The sequence below is a fragment of the Pinus tabuliformis genome, chromosome 2_1 (assembly GCF_031772625.1).
Source record: "Pinus tabuliformis cultivar Carrire ecotype Pingquan chromosome 2_1, CPIR1, whole genome shotgun sequence".
Classification (NCBI taxonomy): domain Eukaryota; kingdom Viridiplantae; phylum Streptophyta; class Pinopsida; order Pinales; family Pinaceae; genus Pinus; species Pinus tabuliformis.
Genome location: NC_142299.1, coordinates 422,648,459 through 422,665,754, shown reverse-complemented (window position 1 = coordinate 422,665,754; position 17,296 = coordinate 422,648,459).

The window sequence follows — 17,296 nt, the reverse complement described above, 5'->3', positions numbered from 1 at the left end:
GTTCACAAGAGGATACATTCTTTATTGTGCCAAGCTTAGTAATAGGAAACAATATCTAGATCATCCCACTACTACATATAGTAATAAATTTCAATGAAATAGAATGACAGTTTGGCTAAATTGGTTGTACAATCGAAAATTATAAGAATTAATTCATTTATTTAATTAATTTTAAATCAGGCCCACGTTTCTTGGTATTGTAATGAGATATCTCCACATTGTCATAATTATGATGATATTCTCTGTATCGTAGTAAGGACGACGGTATTTGGCGATTATCACATTATAAACAAAAATCCCCTTTTTGATCGATCATTTCTATTCATTGATCTATTAATCGAACACTCGGTCACTTTTTGACTAATCAATTTTAACTTTGTCAACTATCGTCAAAATTTTGATGGCATGTAAATTTATAAATATGTTTCTCTTAAGAGACGTTGGGACAATTTATAAGGTCTTTTGTCGAGAAAGAAATATATTTCTTTTTATATATATCAATTGCATTACAAAATATAATAGATCTAGTACACCACTCAATTTTATAACATAATCATCGCATAACTTTTTAGTGGGGAAAAATGTCAAAAAAAATTACTAGGGAAAAAAATCATGGGGATGATGGGAGATGTTATTTCCCTTATTCTAAATGTGTGGGCTTACATCGCGTAAGAGTTTTAAAAGAAACAACTAAAATACATTGTAGGGAAACATGGGCACATTGAAGGGGGATTTAATGAATATCATTCCTTGGTTAGCTATATATTCATTATTTATTGTGTTTATATTAATCGCATTTGTAAAATTTTATATTGTTATAACATTTTTTATGCATACTAATTTTTTATGATGTTATGTATTTATAAAATCAAGCTACAGCCCTAGTCGGAGTTCGAATGACGCAAGTAGTAGTAGAAATGATGTTGTACAAGCTGAGGAACATGGAGAAAATATTGAAGATCAAGTTAATGGTCCTATGGAAGAAGTTGACAATAATAACATAGTTCAAGATGATGGTACAAATGAATTGATCCAAGACTTGTTTTCTTGACTAGTCAATGATCAGGATGAGGAAAATGATGATAATATTCTTGATGAAACTCTGTTAGAAAAGAAATAACACCACTTTACGAAGGCTCAAGACAAAATATTCTCTCTTCTACATGATTGTTGGTGAGCTTAAAAGGGTTAACTAATAGTTTCTCAAACCCTTGTATGACACATGTCCTAAGGTATGTAATATGTTTTATCACATATTATACATAAAGGTTGATTTTTTCCCTTTCTTTGTGTTAATTAATGTGTAAAATAAGAATGAAATATTTACGATTAATATTACTTACACTAACTAGTGATTTTTTATGTTCTAGATTTCTAGGTGAAATTATGTTACCATCACCAAATATTTTACCTTACTGAGATTTATATGCCATTATGAAATAAATTGGAGCAGAGTATCAAGACATAGATGTATGTTCTAATGATCATATTTTATATTATGGGAAAATGCATCAAAAAAAGTTTCCCATAATGTTAGAGCAGTAGATATCAAACCCAATCAAATAACAGAAAAGGTGCCTCAAAAGGTTCTTTGCCATTTTTCCAAAAATTCTACATTTGCATTGATTGTTCATGTACAAAAGCATAGCATAGTTTATGGATTACCATGCACGAAAGAGAATTGGAGAAGGTGTCCTTCAAATGCCTACAGATGGTTATGATTTAGGGAAATTGAGGGAAAATGCTCACTTTATAAAGATGAAGCTCATAATGTTAGGATTTCATTGGCAATTGATCGCTTTAATCCATTTTGATATCTCAATTCTATTTACTCAATGTGGCCAATTTTTGTTATAAAAAATAACCTTCCTCCTTAGATTTCAATAAACAGGGTGCTGGCCCTCATTTTTGGTCTTATTTTTTCTAAAGAAAACTTACTTAATCCATTTATTTTCCATCCATTTTTCACTTTATCCATCTCATTTTTTATTTATTTCATTTCTACTCAGGTATTTAATTTTAATTTTTCAAATTCTAAAGTTTTTTATGAAAATTTGGTTTCAAGTGCAAATATTGACAAATTCAGAAATTCTCGTAATAGCTATACGGATGACATGTTTTCAGGACACTTGGGCACGAGTTTTATGCATGGATGGATATATTGGGAACTAAGACTGAGCCAGATCTACTTGGTTCGAACAGAACAAGCTTTATTAGGCCCATTTAGTGTCGGTCAACCATGACTAGTCACTCAGAAAATCCATAGAAATAGAGAAGTTTTGAGATTTTATGGGACTGACCATATTTCTTGAGATGGGATTGATGAATTCAGCTTAGATAGGTGAATATGAGTAGATATGTTTGTTAGAAGGATTATAGATCAGTTTTTTTCACAATACTTCTATTTAAAGCCAAGACTTTGATGGCTTACGTATTGACTTTTGTATAATTTCATGCTAAGACATTCTGGATTGGAGAGCTAATTTGAAGAACTTGTTCTACTACTATTTTTTTGTTCAATAATGTGGATGTGTGACTGAGTTTAAGCTTTTGATAACAATCTCCAAGTTTGCAAAGCAAGGGTGGAGGGCCCCCATTCCAAGCTAAGTACACTTCTTTGTTTAAACTAGTTTAATTTTCCATAATCTGGTTATTGTAGAATTTGTTTACATTCTTTGTTTTAGATTGGTTTATGGTTAATGTATGATCATTTATTTCATTGAATCTTAGGTTATTCATCACTTTAGTAAGTTGAAAAAACAAAGTGTTCAAGTTGAGCACTCCTTTTGTTAATTTGGTGAATTGTAACTAGTTTTCCTTGATTACATGCAAGCAATTTTCTTATGTATTTTTGGTTTTTAATTGATGGCATTATGGTGAATGAATTATGATGGAACATACCAAAAGTCTCTTAAGTTAGGAGCCTCCCTTCATTAATGATTTGTCCATCTTAAGCTATTAGTTTCTGATTTTCGTTCATCAAGTAATAATTGAGGAAGAATTGGACCTCTTAAGTTAAGAGCCATTTCAGCTTTCCCTCTTTACAAAGTGAATTGGAATTGTTAATAATAGATTATATTTGTAATATGAACTTCTTTAGTTTTTGGAAAACTTTTCTTTCAAGTTTGATTACATATGATATTCATATATAGTGGACTTGCCTTTAAGTATTACCAACCCGGATTGATAAGGAATATTTGTGTTAATTTGTGTGAATAAATTAGCTCAACATTTTGGTGTCGTTGTCGGGGAGGCAAATATCAGCATAGTCAATAGGAAGATAAGCAAACAAACTTTAAAAAAAATAAAAAATAGTTACATTCCTTTTAGTTATGTTTCTTTATGCCTAGATATAGAGATACTCAAGGTAGATTTATTAAAAACCCCCCACAAATAGAGGGAGGACCATCAAAGCCAACAACACCAATTACTAGTAATCCAACAATTGAGGAATTGGAGGAAAAAAAAAAAGAACTAGACAAATATTAACTTTAATTGAGAGGCAAACTTTGTTAGCCTGGGAAGTAAAAAGAAAACAACTATCAACTTCAGGAAAACAAAAGGAAATTGTTAAAGAAAAACAACCTATCCTTGAATCTGTAAGCAAACCTGTCTTTGAACAACCTGAATCTCAAATTAACATTGGAACAACTAAACCTATGGCAGAAGAGGGACATGGATCTGCTATTCTTACTCCTGAATGACGACTTGAATATGAGAGACAACAAAGAGAATGGAGAAGACAAAGAGAGGAAGAGGAAAAATGAGAAAAGGATAGAAAGATAAAAGAGGATAGGAAAAGACAAGAAGACGGAGGTGATCACGAAGCTACCTTTGGCTTTCAAATAGTAGATACAAGTGAAATATTAGGAGAAGACGTGAAAATGAAAAATATTCAACCTTCTGTATTGCCAAATTTTTATGGAATGTCAACAGAAGATCCCGATTCTTTCATGTTTGAATTTGATATCCTATGTAGAACATATGGATACACTGATGACACACACAAAATTTGTCTCTTTCCTACTACATTGAAAGTAGTAGCTTTAAAATGGTTCATGGGTTTGGGAGAGCAAATAATAGCTTCTTGGGATGATATGAGATCAGTCTTCCTTAAAAAATATCAAGCCTATTGTATGCCTAGGGACTCAAAGGAAGATGTTTTCAGAATGACACAAGAAGAAGAAGAAAGTTTAGAAGAATACTTAGAAGGATTTGCATATAATCTACAAAAATCTAAACAACACTCTCTAAATCAGGAAACCATTCGAACAATCTTTCTCAAAGGTGTAAGAGATGAATATGTTGACATTCTGAATGTGATGGGCAAGGGAGATATTTCAAACATGCCATTCGATGAAATTTCTGAATTATGTCAAAAATATTCTAGAGGTAGATCAAAATCTAGAAAGAGAGATGGGAGTTCAAAAGCAGCAAAATCAGCAGCAGCAGGAGCTACAAGAGCAGAAATAGGGAGCTTATTAGAAAAATTCAAAACTGACCTCCTAAGTACATTAGGAACTCAGGTAGATTTTCTAAAAGAAAATAAGAAAAAAGAAGAACAAGAACAAGCCTTAGCAATATTTTGTTCCAAATGTAGAAAGAAACATCCATTAAGAGAATGTCCCTTGGATAGTGTTCAAGTATGTGGTCTTTGTACAGAAAACCATTCAACAAAAAATTGTCTAAGGTTGAAGGAATTGAAAATGAATCCAATGGAAGAAGTGCAAGGAACAGAATGTTTCTATTATGTGGCACCATGAAGACCTTGGAAACCAAGGCTGCCTCAACAAAATCTGCAATAGTTCCCTCAACAAAACTATCCATATTCGCCTCAAAATTCTTGGAATACTCCAATGCCATGGAAAGCTTGGCCTCCACAGCAATATCCAAACCAACCTGCACAAGGATGCAGAGGATATGGTTATGGAAACCAGCCACCTCAACAATACCAACAACAATACCAGTAACAATATAAATATCCATTTCCATATCAACAATACTCGTAGTCCATGCCATTTCCGTAACAAAATTTTGCATATCCGCAATCCATTCCATTTCCGCAACAGAATCCTCCACCATTATTAACACAACCACAACAGCTACAACTACCTTCGAACTAGCCCAGACCAACTCAATTACCAGCCCAACCAGTGGCAAATCCGAACAATAAGATGGATAAACCTGCATACACTGTAGAAGAAGCAGCGTATTTTCCAACATATTCTATTCTTCCTGTAAATGATGTCCATTTAAGGTCTGGAAAGGTGCTTACAAAGGATTCTCCTCCAATCATAGAAGAGCCAACTGAGCAAGGAGAACCACCTGAAACATCACAATCTAAAACACAAATTCAGAAAGGAAAAACTATTATAACTCAAACACCACCCTATCCTGAGAGGTTAGTAGAGCAACAAAAAGAAATGAACCTTCCTGAATTTGATATTTTGGATGAATTGAAAAATGCTTATGTAAAAATTCCTTTATTGAAGGCAATTAAAGAGATACCAATATATGCTAAAACAATAAAGGAATTATGCATTAAGAAAACTGGTAAAAGGAAGAAGGATCCTACTACAATCCAAGTCATTGGAAAATTAGCAAGCCTCATGTCGACACAAACAATGGTAGAGAAATATATTGATCCTGGTATCCCTATGGTTACTATTTCAATAAATAAGTTCTCAGTTCCAAATACATTAATAGATTTGGAAGCAGCTATAAATGTAATGACTATGGAGACAATGAAAAATCTGTATTTAAACAACATTAGATCAACTTCTACAATTCTAGAATTAGCAGACAGATCGAAAGTTGTCCCAGAAGGAATACTAGAAGATATCATAGTCTGTTTGGATTCATGGGAGTATCCTATTGACTTCCTTATCTTGCAGCCAAAAACAAATTTGGGAGGACATCCTCTAATCTTAGGCAGACCATGGCTAGCCACAGTTGATGCCTTTATAGGATGCAGATCTGGAAGTATGATTATTTCACATGGAGATGAACAGAAACACATTACACTTTATTCACTTGCACAATCATCTTCTTTAGAATCAATACTTGAAACTCAAGAACAGTAGCAAACTAAATTAGGTTTAAGTATAAATCAAGTCTTTGACGTTAGAGAAGAAGAAAAGAATGAAGATTTAATGGATCTTTTCATCTCAAAACCAAATATTTCAGAGCAGCTTAGAGAGATTCAATATGAAGCTGCAAGTAATCTCTTGAACCAATGTTTTCAGGAAACTTGTACAGTTCAATCCTTGCGAAGCTCTTTTACAAACATTTTTCCTGTAAACACAATTACCAATTCAACAACAAAAACAATTGAGATATATCCTGGAAAACATTTGAACATTGGAAACCATTTGCAATCGTCACAAGAACAAGAGGTAATTGCATTATTACAAAAATATTCAAAAGCTTTTGCCTGGGATTATACCGACATGCAAGGAATCCATTCCAATACATGTATCCACCACATCTATACAGATGATCAGATCAAACCAATAAGGCAACCTCAAAGACAAATGAATCGCGTGATGAAAAAATAGTGAAAGAAGAACTGCAGAAATTTCTTAAAGTTGGGTTCATCTATCCTATTTCAAATATTCAATGGGTTTCTCCATTGGTAATAGTACCAAAGCAAAATGGGAAGTAGAGGGTATGTGTAGATTATCTAGAATTAAACAAAGCAACATTAAAAGATCATTTTCCGCTACCATTCATTGACCAGGTTCTAGACTCATTAGCTGGAAAGAAATTTTTCTCCTTCCTCGATGGGTTTAGTGGGTACAATCATATTAGAATAGCAATAGAAGACCAAGACAAAACAACATTCACTTGCCCATGGGGAACCTATGCATATAATGTCTTTCCATTCGGGTTATGCACTGCACTTGCAACTTTCCAAAGAGCAGTGCTTGCAATATTTGCTGATCTAATCCATGAATGTATAGAAGTTTATATGGATGACCTCACGATCTATGGAAACACATATGATGATTGCCTCAACAATCTTGAAAAAGTTTTGAAGTGATGCATAGAAACAAATTTGTCATTGAGTAACGAAAAATGATATATGATGTTGACAGAAGGCATAGTTTTGGGACACCATATTTCCACTTCAGGAATGAAGGTGGATTGTTATAGACATTTTTGTGCCTTACAACATGAAGCATGAGATGTCAATAATCTAAGCGATCCAAAGTCCCTAAACATGTTGTTCCTACCCCTAGAGGAACAAGGTCAGCAAACCACAGCACTAAATATCAGTTCTCCACCTGAAAACACTCAAAACCAAGCAAATTCTGGATCATGTCAACTGCTCCACTGAGCATCTGCGCTGAATGTCAACTGCTCCACTCTGTACCTGTGCTGAATGTCAACTCTAATGAAGGCTACCTGCGCTGGGCGAGATTGGCCAAGTGGCACAGTCATTCCTCAATGTGTCAAATGCCCAGGAAGCTTCCAAAATGACACTTGGATCAAGGAATTCGCCTTGTGATGAGTAAGAGGGTCTTGATCTCCAAGTGGAAGCAAGAACCTCCAAGTGGACTCAAGAACTGAAGAATAACTGAAGTGGGAGAGGACACTAGTCAGCTTCATGCTAGCCTCAAGCTGACTCATCCTTTCTCCAAAACTCTTATATATAGAGCTCTCTCATGAGGTCTAAGGAGGCTGGAATCTTGTGACTGTAAGGAAGTGCTGTTGGTTTGAGTTTAGAACTATTGGGTGATTGCTTTGAAGGAGGTGAAGAGGAGATTTCTTTCTGCTGGGAGGTGTTGCTGGATTGGGCCTCTTATGGTTGTAACACTCTGAGAACTTTACTTCTTCCATTAATAAAGTATTTGAGGTTCTTCTATATGCATGTGTCTCAATGGCGTATTGATACTTGTATATGTGATTTATTCTAATCCTTGAATCAATTATGAATGTATGCTTCTTGTAGTTTCCCTCTCTTGTCATTTTGCAGGATCTTGGTGTAGCTGGGCCAGTGAAAGAGCAAGGAGCTGGGAGCAAGCAGCAAAGAGGGAAGATTGGATCAATCATTAGCGGAAGATAACGGTTAGTGGATCTCTTCCTCCTCTCTCTTACATCTCATAAAGAAGTAATCTTGAATAGCTTTTCATTCAGTTGTTGCTGAGGTACTATCACCCTTAGAGTGGGATAGGGTCATTCCGTATTGGATACTTTTCCCAACAACAAATTGGCGACTCCGCTGGGGATCGTATCTTGTTGGTTGTTTGTGTTTTTGCTATTCATTTCATAAACAAAGGGAGTACTGAATCGAACTGCATTTGGATCTTTCAAATGCAAAGTAGAGGGCAGCTACTCTAGCTCAGTTTCTGGGCAAGTTTATGATTTGAAGAGCTGATCCACAAGGACTCTAATAAGCTCTTAGTGATATCTTTTCATCCTCCTTTTCATCCCTTAGTGTGTACTTGACTGATAGCTTCTGATTTGGCCAACAACTGTGAATTTTTGAGCAATCTATGACCCGGAAACCAAGAGAAACGAAAGTTTCGTTCTTCAGTGCAGGCTGTGTGAAGATTGTCTGCATTTCAGCGTAGTTCCCGAAGGGGCTACCTGCGCTGAAGGTCAAACTGCCTGTGTACTACCTGCGCTGAACCAGTCTTGCCTTGTGCTACTAGGGTTTCCTGCTGTTTCTTGCCCTGTTTTCACTCTTGTTTTTGCAGCCTGTTACCAGTCAATGTACCTATCTGAAACCAACTTTCCTTGCCACTATTCCGCCTCGGTTGTATAAAGAAACTGTGTTTGTTCTTTGTGTATTTCTTGTATCATTTACAGTTTCCCATAACGAAAGTGAACTAGTCTTGTTGTGGCCTCTTAGATCTAGACCTGTGATTAAGTGTCGTTTTGATCTTAAGAGTTAGTTTATTTGTTGTTCATAGCTGATTGAGCTTTTGCTTTCGTCATATGGTTTGAGTTTATATATTTCTAGTGTCGAAACAAGTAAATCTTAAGGTGTCTTTTGATTTTGGACAAGCTTGTTTGCTTTCACTTGAAATTGAATTCGAAATTATACAACAGCTTTCTTTTTGTGTCGCACAAACATTAAGAAAGAGAAAAGAAATACTTGCATTGTGCATGTGCATTATGACAGTTTGCATGTTGATTTAGGGAAAAATGCATTAGTGTGTGCTCTATGATCTGTGTGAAAAGATGTTATCTTTCTTTTCCCTCAGTAGTTAAGATTTTCAAAGTTGAAATATTGAAAAGATTGCTTATCATCTTAGACTGCATTTAGGAGTGTTACTATACATCTCGTGGTGATCCATAAAGGCAAAATGCTAAACAAGATCAACCTTAAAATAAATTGAATTTACATAACAACGCATTGATACATAACACAAACACATAGAGGTCTAAGCTAGAGACGTGTTCCGGCGTTGCTAAACGTGATATCTTAGCGTTGAGTGGTTGGGTGATTCCTCCACGGTGAAGCGATAAGTATCAATACAGACTTGTGCTCCCACGCACCGTCGTGTATATATTTGGAGACCCCTATAGGATCAAAGCCTTTATCCATAGGAAACCGTGTCAGCCACCCTACAGATCGCAATGCAGTGAACACAACATTCACGAAGATCGACCACTCGTACCGTAAAACGTATTCTGCGGTTTTGCGAAAAGTTTGGCACACCCTCTGCCTAGAACTCCAGAGCAGTTTCTTTTGGCCTTTTTCAAACTCTATAACTGAAAATGTCCATCCGAGCATTTGTCACTTCGGGCTCGTTAAAACATCGAAGGAGACTAGAGTCATCTTTAGCTTTTTCTCGACTCTTAAAAAGTGAAAAAGCAAGTTGTGTTAAAAGCGTCGTTATAAAATTTATTTTAAACGGAACATAATCACCTCCAATTCCTGCGTTGATCTTTGAGTTGAGAACATGGAACGCCCCAACCAAGGAATTCCACAGGATGGAAATCCTAGTCCTTTCTCCTCTTGGGGAGAAGTTGGTGCGCCCCACATGGCCACATTGTCGCTTCCAGGGCTGACGATTGGCCTACCTATTTGGCTATTCTCAACCAATGTAGTTCAGAACACCATGGTTCCTGAACAGTCGAGTCAACAGTTAGATCAGTCTAGAGCTGCCCACCAGCCTTCAACTTCCTATAACTCTTCCTCCAATCCTTCATCTTCGCAAGGTAGAGCCGGCAAAAGCCAAGCTCCCATGAAGAAGAAGGAGAAGAAGGAGAGAGAGAAGAAGAAGAAGGAGCCTAAGGCGACTCGGGGCAAGCAAAAGCCATCTAACAAAAATCCACACACAGCACAGACCGGGCCTAAATCGCCATGTGTCATATGTAAAGGAGACCACTTCCATAGAGATTGTCCCTGTATTCCCCGGATACTAAGGGACTGGTCCCCTCGGTTGCACAATTCGGGAGCATCAACCTCTGATAGCCATGTTGAATGCTTACCGTCAACCAGCGAAAGTGAAGGTTCAAGACAAAGAGGGGGAGCAAGATCCCCCTGCAAACTGTGTAAAGGCGATCACGCCATCCACCGTTGTCCCTTCTTAGACGAAGCGAAGAGAGTTTTGGAAGATCGCCCGGTTTCACCGTTGAGACTTCCTCCTGGATACAAAAAACTTGTGCCAAGTCCTTCGTTGGTTGAAAATACAGCTGGCCCGCTCAAGTGGTCAGCTGAAGCGTCAGTCATTGAAAATGAACCTACTGAATCCAGACCAGACAAAAGTCTAAAGTTCGATACGGCAGTTGACCCGGTTCTTCCTTCAGAGGTTTCATCCTCAAATGACACCGTCACTGAATATTCATCTTCAAATGACACCCTCACGGAAGAGAATAAGGATGACACCATCCAGATTATTTTCATCAACACAGATTCTGATGAGCATCAGGGCAATGCGCCCATTCCTTTATCGCAGGAAGGAACATCGTCAGGGTCATATCCGGCCGTGTATTCGGTCCCACCACCAAGCAACCTGGTTGTGTCCTTTGATTGGAACCAACTAGGCAGACCCTGGTCGCCAACCAGTATACCATTCAGAATCATAGTCCAAATTTATAGAATGGTAATGGCTGGCACTATCATTGATGAAGGGGCATCTGTGAGTATCCTTTCCTTTGTTGCTTGGAAAGCACTGGGTTCCCCGGCGCTTTTGCCTGAGATAAGAAATCTCTCGGGTTTTGATAAAGGAACCAGCCAACCATTAGGGATCCTCCCTAATGTGCCTGTTACATTGAAAGGGAAGACCGTTCAAATGAACGTGATGGTCGTTCAAGGACCCTTGGATTATAACCTACTCCTTGGACGAGACTATAGATATTGCATGGGAGCTATAGTCTCCTCACTCTTTAGAGTAATGTGTTTTCTACACGAAGGAAGAATGGTCAAGCTCGTAGACCAACTTTCATTTCCGGGATCACGCATCGCAAATAGTCAGATACCAACCCTGAATGGTCTATTCACTCAAGAAATGTCTCCACCCCCAGTCCTCCTTCCCGATGAGTGCGAGTGATTCGTAAATATGGGACTGGAACCCAGGGGGCATGCATCCTGGTCTGCTTCGGGCAGAGGAAACCTTGGGTATAAGGTAGAATTTCCGTGAAAGAATATGACTAGTCCGTACCCCATCCATGGATGGAAGAGGGGTTGTTCTAGAATAGGATTCTTTTGATAAGGTTACTTGTTTGACAAAGGTCATTCACCATTGCCTACTTCGGTAGACAGTGCCGAGGAAATGTTTTCATTTGATGGTGTTAACAAAACAATCTTTGGGTAACCAGGAAGAGGCAAGCCTCACCCTTTAAAAAAAATGTTTTATCGGATAAGTAGGGGCAGCCTTGAAATTGTACTTTATACCTGGGGGCATGCAAACCTTTTGGAGTGCAAGCTAGGGGCGGTTATTTATCTGTTTTTGGGATTAGCCGTTTCCGAACTTGCATAAAGAAAGGAAAAGAGGGAGCATAGCTTATGTGAGGCGCAAGCTCTATAAAAATTGGAGTCTTACAGTAGACATTTCTTATCTTATGACTGGTATATTGAGCAGTTTTACCGTGGAATTTATGCTCGTTAAAAAATAGAAAAGCGAGATCCGAGCAGTTTTATACATAGTTCATGCTCGTTAAAAAATAAACATAAGATCGAGCAGTTTTACCGTGGAATTTATGCTCGTTAAAAAAAAGAAAAGCGTGAGCAAGAGTTTCCTCCAGAGTTTAAGCTCATTAAAAAATGAACCTATCCCGGTAAATAACCATTGTGATCGTAAATTTATTAGCCATAAAAAGCCTTGGTCGTGTTTGCACCTGCCACCCCCATTCTATTTGGCCGATCGTTCACCCCCATATGATTGTTTACCCATTTTGAGGAACAACTGCGAAGAGTGATTTCACCTAGCCATCCTTGTGACACTGCCGTGATTGGAAAATTCCAACCTGTACCTGGAATCTGCTGCTATCCCTGTTTATCACTCGTTCCTCAAAAGACGAGTCTTCTTTGAGCTCTTTTCATCTGACTCGTAAAATATGAAAAGTTTGCCGAGCTTTGGCCTTCCAGCTCGCTAAAAGGACCGGAAGAGCTATCCCTCCTCTAGATTTTAATCTTTTTGGACCTGAGAGATTATTACACAAAAAGGTCGAGCGCTTGTTTTATTCGGCTCGTTAAAGTTATTGAAAACTCATCCCTTTTGTATTGTTTTATAATTTTTCGGACTTAAGGGATTAGATGACGAAAAAGGAATTTTGGAGTTAACTTTCTGTACCTTTTCAGACTCTCTAAAAATGAAAAGGATCGAGTTTTCCTTGTCTTTAGACTCGTTAAAATGATTAAATAGCGACAAACTTGTCTTTAGACAAGAACGAGTTTCCCTATCGCTAGGCTCATTAAAACATAGCGATGGGCTTGCCCGAAGGGCAGGTTATAGAACAAGCATATGTTATCCTCCTCAAGCTTGAAAAAAATAAAGAGGTACTGGTCAGAAATGACTGGGGAAAAATTGGGAGAACTTCAAAGCTTTAATGGTAGCAAGTCGCTCTTGAACATGACACTTTTCCTCCGTATCACATCGGGTTGGGTTGTTTCATTCACTGGTCTCATCACCATGGTCCTCACCAAACCATCCACATTTGGGGTAATGCTATCGATCCATCGCGTCAGTGTCGTTATATGTTCAAGAGATGTTGTTCAGAAAGAGTCAACCGTGTCCCATCCACTGCCATACATTATCCTTCATCCACCCATGATCGCCACCCTGAATCATATTTCACAGATTGTTTTCACCTCCACTAAAATCATTAGCGCCGTTCCATGTCACTGATGTGGGATTCATTAAGGCCCTCCTTTGACGGATCGCTTCTTGTCGACTTCAGCTCATTATCCAAGAAGTTGCTCTAGGAACACCCCCCTCAGTACTTTGAAGCTTGCATGCCTCAATGGCAAGTTTCTCACTTCCGGCGATAGGTATACATCAATGACCTTCGACCAGAAGATTTTGCGTGGTGTTCGACGCTAGGTCCTTTATTCACACCACGTGAATTTTACTGTAGTACCTTGAGGGTCATTATCATTATCGGTGATTCCTCTCGCGCTTGTTAACGGTTTACATCATTGGCCGGTAATCAAGCGATGTCTTTCCATGTTCGACTTCAGCGCAATTCTCACATGGATCGACTTGTACTTAGAGTGAAGATCGAACGAGTTTGAAGACCCCGGATCTAGTTTCATCCATCCGGGCTGCGATATATATTCAGGAAATATAAATACATTTGATATGTACATTATTGCAGCAGATGATCATCCTACTCAAAGGATGATAATTTCAGCAGAGAATTATCAGTCTACCATCAGACGATCGTCTGTTATATGTACCAAAATGAATTTATAAAGCTGAGCATGGGAATGCCCGCCTCAGCTAGATCATGAAAGCAGAATGAAAAATAATGTATTGTATTGTATTTTATTACAGGGCGCCTCTCAGCGATTGAATGAACTTCGGATCCTCCTGATAAAGAATTTCACCCGATAAACGACCTCATACTTTAGGGGGCAACTGTTATAGAAATTTTTGTGCCTTACAGCATGAAGCATGAAATGTCAATAATCTAAGGGATCCAAAGTCCCTAAACATGTTGTTCCTACCCCTAGAGGAACAAGGTCAGCAAACCACAGCACTAAATATCAGTTCTCCACCTGAAAACACTCAAAACCAAGCAAATTCTAGATCATGTCAACTGCTCCACTGAGCATCTGCGCTGAATGTCAACTGCTCCACTCTGTACCTGCGCTGAATGTCAACTCTAATGAAGGCTACTTGCGCTGGGTGAGATTGGCCAAGTGGCACAGTCATTCCTCAATGTGTCAAATGCCTAGGAAGCTTCCAAAATGACACTTGGATCAAGGAATTCGCCTTGTGATGAGTAAGAGGGTCTTGATCTCCAAGTGGAAGCAAGAACCTCCAAGTGGACTCAAGAACTGAAGAATAACTAAAGTGAGAGAGGACACTAGTCAGCTTCATGCCAGCCTCAAGCTGACTCATCCTTTCTCCAAAACTCTTATATATAGAGCTCTCTCATGAGGTCTAAGGAGGCTGGAATCTTGTGACTGTAAGGAAGTGCTGTTGGTTTGAGTTTAGAACTATTGGGTGATTGCTTTGAAGGAGGTGAAGAGGAGATTTCTTTCTGCTGGGAGGTGTTGTTGGATTGGGCCTCTTATGGTTGTAACACTCTGAGAACTTTACTTCTTCCATTAATAAAGTATTTGAGGTTCTTCTATATGCATGTGTCTCAATGGCGTATTGATACTTGTATATTTGATTTATTCTAATCCTTGAATCAATTATGAATGTTCGCTTCTTGTAGTTTCCCTCTCTTGTCATTTTGCAGGATCTTGGTGTAGCTGGGCCAGTGAAAGAGCAAGGAGCTGGGAGCAAGCAGCAAAGAGGGAAGATTGGATCAATCATTAGCGGAAGATAATGGTTAGTGGATCTCTTCCTCCTCTCTCTTACATCTCATAAAGAAGTAATCTTGAATAGCTTTGCATTCAGTTGTTGCTGAGGTACTATCACCCTTAGAGTGGGATAGGGTCATTCCGTATTGGATACTTTTCCCAACAACATGGATCCAGCTAAAATACAAGTCCTTGTGAATTTAATGGCACCTACAACACAAAAAGAGGTAAGGATTTTCCTGGGTTATGCAGGCTACTATAGATGATTCATAGAAAACTTTAGTAAGATAGCCCAACCTCTATTTAAGTTATTAGCAAGAGATGTTGAATTTCAATGGACAAATAACTGTCAAAATGCATTTCAAATATTGAAAGAAAAACTATCAATTGCACCCATTCTTCGTGGACCAAATTGGTCTCTGCCATTTCATATTTCAACTGATGCATCAAATATTGCAATAGGTGCATCACTTGGGCAAAAAGAGAACCTGTTCAATTATGCAATATACTTCATAAACAAGAACTTAACACCTGCAGAATTGAACTATACAGTGAAAGAAAAAGAAATGTTAGTTGTAGTGCATGCAGTAAATAAATTCAAGCATCACATAATGGGATACCAAGTATTTATTCATACAGATCATTCAACAATAAAATATTTGATGAATAATTCTATCACCAATGGGAGAATAATAAGATGGTTACTGTTAATGCAATAATTTAACATCACAATTCAAGATCGACCAGGAAGAGAAAATCAAGTGGCTGAATTTCTTTCACGAATACATTCACCCAATGATCCAAATCCAGTTGCGGACAACTTTCCGGATGAACATTTGTTTGCAATAGCAGTAAAAACACCATGGTTTGCAGACATAACAAACTATTTATCTTCTGGGAAATTTCCAACACAATTCTCCAAGAACAAAAACGAAAAATTATTAAATAAAGTTTTAGATATATTTGGGTAAATGGCGATTTGTTTTATACTAGTTCAGATTTAATAATAAGAAAATGTGTGAGAGAGGATGAGATATTAGAAATCCTGAAAGCATGTCATGATGAACCATGTGGTGGCCATTTTGCAAACAAACGAACTGTTAGGATATTCCGACACATAGGAAATAGTTAAGTATAACTTGGTCTAGTATAGAGTTAGGTAAAGTGTGATTCTTTACTATGTACATTTTGTAACTTACAATCCGACGATCACGATATGTAGTGATCTGGCGGTTCAGTCTCTCCTCGATATTACCGACACTAGATCCATGGCTTAACACTCGATTGGTCCATGATCTCTATTTAAAGAACATGGAAGGTCATTTGTAGGTTAACCGTGCATGAGAGAAGCTTATGTAAATTTTCATTCTTTTATTAATAAATTGCCTGAAGTGGTCGCATTGGCTCAGGCCGTGGACTGTTTCCCTCTTTGAGGGTTTTAACCACATCAAAGTACTGGTGTATTGATCTGTGATCTGTGTGTGAGTAGTGTCCTTTGGTGTTCTGTCTGAGGAACTTACCCTGTAAATTCCTACATGGTATCAGAGCTATTTGAGGGCCGCGTCCGTTGGTGATCCAAATCTAAAGCCAGTAGAACTGCATCCGACTACCGTTTCCTAGATCTATTGTTTCTAACTGCTTTCGGGCTGAGAGGACTGCTCTGTTGTGTTCGGAGCATCTATTCCAGTGAGGAACCCCTTTCGTTTCATGCGAAAAGGTTTCTGGTAGCCCTAGCTGCGTTATTTTTAAGATCTGGAGGTATACAGTGTTTATTTGCAGTTTACAGTTATTTTCTCTCTGTTTATTTTGGTTTTGGTTTATTTAGCCTTTTTATTTACTGGATCTATATCTTTCATTTCTGCGTATGCTCTTTGCCCCGCGACTTTGTGCGATCTGGGCAAATCTGAAACAGAAAGGAAGGATCTTTCTCACGCGTATGCTCTTTTCTGTTGCGCCTTAGTTTGATCTCGGAAAATCAGAAACATTGAGGAAAATATTTAGTTTCGGGCTAAAGCTAACTTCGAGCCACAAGGTTCATTTTTTTTTGTATGTCCGTGTTGGGTTTTGTGTTTTTTGTTTTGTAGGGAAAAAGAGCTTTCTCAAAGCAAGCACGCAACCCAAAGCTTCACCCCCCCCTCTCTCTCTCTCTCAAACCTTTTGTATAGCTCACTTGGTCTAAAGCTAATTTATGAGAGTATAGGTCTTGAGTTCAAGTCTCCTTTTTGTGGGGGCGGATTTTTCATTTCCGCACATTCCCGCACCTCGTCGGCATCTTCATCAAATTTTCTTCAAAAAGCCATAACTTCTTCATCCGGAAGCCGTTTACAGAACTGTTTTTTTTTAAAAAGCCTAATTTTTCGAGAT